Source organism: Tupaia chinensis, unplaced genomic scaffold, assembly GCF_000334495.1.
Source record: "Tupaia chinensis unplaced genomic scaffold, TupChi_1.0 Scaffold000126_2, whole genome shotgun sequence".
NCBI lineage: Eukaryota > Metazoa > Chordata > Mammalia > Scandentia > Tupaiidae > Tupaia > Tupaia belangeri.
In genome coordinates this window covers 1,401,626-1,405,819 of record NW_006159594.1, presented here as the reverse complement: position 1 = coordinate 1,405,819, position 4,194 = coordinate 1,401,626, and the positions used below count along the sequence as shown (strand labels likewise).

At 46.6% G+C, this 4,194-nt stretch overlaps 1 protein-coding gene across 1 annotated transcript in view; it reads left to right on the top strand.

The window, feature by feature from the left end:
- Window positions 1–4,194, top strand: part of SLC7A8 (solute carrier family 7 member 8) — a 69,651-nt gene that overhangs the window by 34,919 nt on the left and 30,538 nt on the right. The gene's annotated exons all lie outside the window — the stretch shown is intronic.

Below are 4,194 nucleotides of genomic sequence, written 5' to 3'. Positions count from 1 at the left end.
AGCGCGGGGCGGGCCCCGGGGGGGGGGCCCGCCCCCCCGCCACCACCTCACGCAGGTCCCGGGGGTGGCGGGGGCCCGCAGCCAGCCCGGTTGGGCCCGCGCAGGGCCGCCCCTCCGCCCGCCACTGCACCCGCAGCCGGGCCCGGGTGGGCCGGCACAGGGCCCCTTAATATGTATTTATTGAATCCACTTGTGTGTCCTCTTTTGCTACTGCAGGGCAAATCATTTGATTATTATCAAATATTTGAGTGTCTATTGTGCTTCAGGCACTGTGCTAAGCATAGGATACTTAGTTCCTGTACTAGGGAATTCTCAATCCAATGGTTGGTTCTGAATGAGTACAGGGAATTTCAGCTCAAAGAGGCAAAGTCCCCCAAAAGGACACCATCCCAGAGAGCTAGTCATAAGAGAAATGGAGGCAGGAAATTGGAGTTCATGAAAATCTTGGACAATGTGATATGTAAGTTGAGGCTAAAGACTAGTTTGAGGTAGCCAATGTCCAACATGGAAAGCAGAGTGGGGAGAATGTTCTAGTAGGTGGGATTAATGCGTGTCAAAGTATGGACTCCTGAACACATCTCCTAGAGAAAGGAGGGGAAAATAATGTATCAAGGTATAGGGACAGGAAAGAACACAGTCCTTGTTGGGAACAATTGGTAGTTTAGTATAGCCACAGCAGAGACTAGGAGGTAGGAATGTAGGTAGAAGTGGAGATTCCATCATGAAGAGCCTTAGGGGCCATACTGAAGAGACTGGGCTCTACCTTAAGCACAATGGCAAGGCACTGAAGGCCCTTCCTTCTTCCTTCTTTCTTCTTTCCATTCTTCTCTCTTCTTTCCTTCCTTTCTTTCTGTACATTTTCATTTATTTCATTCATGATCGAGAGCACATGGTGTATGAAAAAGAGACAGAAAAAGAAGCTCTGATCACTTTGCATTTCCCTTCCTCTAGCCCCTCCTGCTCATCGAGATCCTGGACATATACGTTTTTCAAGTCAAGTGGGCCAGAGATTTGAACCCACAGTCGGCCTTGTGGCCTCCAGCACTGTAGTCCAGTATGCTACAGACTGCACCCCAGAGGCTGGGCCTATTGAAAGGTTTCAAATAGAGGAGTGACACTATTGTATTTGTATTTTACTGGATCATCGGATAAGTCGGGATGCATTTTTGCATAGAAAAACAGAAAAATACATCATGATTTTCTGACGACGCAATAGGAGATTCATACTATAAAGGTAAAAAAGATGGATTGGCAAGGGGAGTGAGATCAGAGGCAAGAATACTAATTATAATGTGAGAATCCAGGCAAGATAACAATGATGTGAATCAGGGATGGGGCCATGGGAATAGAGAGAAGTAGATGCGTTTGGCATTTAGGAGGTAGAATTGGCAGGACTTGGTTATTAAGGAGGAAGGAGTCAAAGATGGCTTAGTCTCATTGAGGATACAGGTGAAAAAAAATTAAGAACAATAGTTGTTTTTGTTTTGCTTTATTTTGTGTTTAGGTTTTTGCCATAGAGCACCTGTGCTTGCTGGAGAGAGACAGAGAAAGGGAAAATGAGAAATCACTCCCCAAGGAGGACAGCCATGCCACAGTCTGTTATTCTCTTCTAGGAATTTTGGGTACATGCGCCCAGGGTGATTTTTCAAGCCACCAGGTCTAGGATTCAAACCACAGTTGGCCATATGGGAATTCAGTGCCTTAACCATCATTCCACCTGCTGGTCCCAATAGATCATTTTTTAATGTCTTCTCATTGTGTGGTCCAGAATGGTCCAGTTGGCCCCTTTGTCTTTGCCACCCTTTCCATTCATTCTCCCAAACATACCCGTTGCTGAGTCTTGAGGAAGGCATGCATCCCTGTGCTTTTTGACTTCATATCTATAATGGCGGAGTAAACACACACTCTTTAGTGCCGTTTAACCACCCTGCTCCCTAAAGACCTATGCAGTATTCCTTATTCCTACACTCCTGGAAATAAAGGTATCTCTATTATCTTCATTTTACATTTCTGAAATAATGACTTAGTCTTGAGAAGAACAAACTATGGGCATAGTGTTTTATAGTTTATCATAGTAAATAATTACATAGATTGCAGAGAATTCAAGCTTTCTGAGTCCGTCTTCCCTAATGTATACTGGTATTGGACACTTCTGTCCATTGGTTTAAATCCTGGCTGTGTGAGAAGTAGCCCTCGCTGGCTACGTGAGAAGTCAGAGTCTTCTTTTAGTTTCAATATGCTTCAATTCCTGGTGCAGACCACCTCCCCTTTCCTGACTTCCCGTGGTGTATCTTCTGGTCTCTAGCTTTTACTCTCAGACTGGAATTCTGCCCTTCAAAGGGGGTGCCCACATAGTCCACACCCTAGAAATTGGAAGATGAAGGGCTCGTTTCTGAGAAACTGTCCACACCTACTTGGGAGAATGATAAACGGGACCGAGGTCTCTGAAACGGGAAGTTTTCCTGGAGTTCTGCTTCCACCAGGATGCTAATTTGCTTACTCAAGCCTAGAAGTGTAAATTCTCCTCTGGCCTTTGCTGCTGACTCATAAGGATCAATCACTTGGCTTTTCCCAGAGGAGTCAGTGCCTATGGTCTGTGAAGTCACACATTGGTTGTGTCTGGTAACTTTTTTTTCTCCCCCGAATTTGCTATAGGGCACGTGCACTTGTTGGAGAGAAACAGAGAGAGAGAAAGAGAAAGTGAGGAAGCATCCCTGAGGAGGGATGGCCATACAGCAATCTCTTCTCCATTCTGCTCTCAGGATTTTGGTCATGCACACACACCCGTCCAACGTGTTCTTCAAGCCTCCAGGTCCCAGACGTGAACCTGTGCAGTCGGCCATGTAGGATCCAGGATGCCACCAGTGGGCTCTCTGGTGAAATTTTAAGGGCTAACATGACACAACAAATTTACATCCCATACCTAAGAACATAACGTCAGAAGACTATGGGTATGAGGCCTCATGGTATGGGGGACTTTGGGGGAAATTAGAAAGGGTAAGGTGTTTTTCTGAAAATTTAGCATGTTTTGAGTATTAGTAGCCCTGGGAACTGGTTATAATGGAATCATTTGGGGGAACTTTACAGTGTGGGTCCAGGTTCATAGACTTTGGTGAACACTAGCAGGCCCCACTAGCTTTCCAGTCCAAGAACCGACTAGACCTCCTAGGACCCACACCCTCTCCTCTAAAACTGAATGTGATGAAGGGTCAGCCCATCCTTGGGGAACTCAGACACAACAGCACCCACCCCCATCCACCTTGCTCAGTGTCCTAGTGGCCAGCTCTGAAATCTGGGACATAAGGAAATAGGAATTTTCAGGCCTGCACTGAAAAAGTAACGAGTAGGGGCTCCTCAGGGTGCCATGGTGTGTCACCTTGGCTTTCCAGGGTCTTCAGTTCTTTTCCCCCACCCTACACAGCCCAGCAGCCATGTCTACCTAATGCTGAAGAGAGAATCAGCTCTTGGAAAATGCTGAGCTGTGTGTTCTGGCTTGTTGGCAGAACTAAGTACTGGATAGTGATTCAGCAGAAACTCCAGGTCCAGCAGCTGGCACTGGAGGACACAGGATAAGAGGGAAGAGGAAGAGAGAGCCAGGAGGAATGAAGGGAGGTGGTGGGGCAGCATGGGCGGGAGCTTAACTGGAAATGTCCAGGGAAAGCTGCCTGGTTTAGGACCTCCGGAACACACAGAGCTTCTCTGCACCCCTCCTCTGCTTGTTTGTCCTTCAGAAGGCTTAGAACCCCTCCTCTGAGTGTCTGAGATTTCCTCACTGCTGCCAGATGAAAAGGACTGGAGAAGGGGAAATGTTATTATAGTTTTGTAGGCCAGATCTATTTCAAAACTGAACTCCCCATTGTGTGCTTTATAGAAGCTAGGATCAAAGCGTGGTTTATCAGGAAGGGCCGCTGAGATGTTTTTGGTTGCTGTCGTTGCGTTTTGATGTTTTATTTCTTTCGCCAGTCAGGTTATTTTCATGTGTAAATTCGCTAGTCAAGGTCTATTACGTGTACAATAATATAAACCTTTGTTTTAGGTACACAAGGTACCTGAAGACTTTAAGATAGGCTGTTCGTTTCATAAGAAAAATGCTCCTGGGAGCAAGAAAGGACTACAGGAGGATTCTAGAAGGCTTACTCCATGTCTTCCTGCTCTTAATCTCCCCTGCCCGCCCCTCCCGTCGCCCTCGCCCCC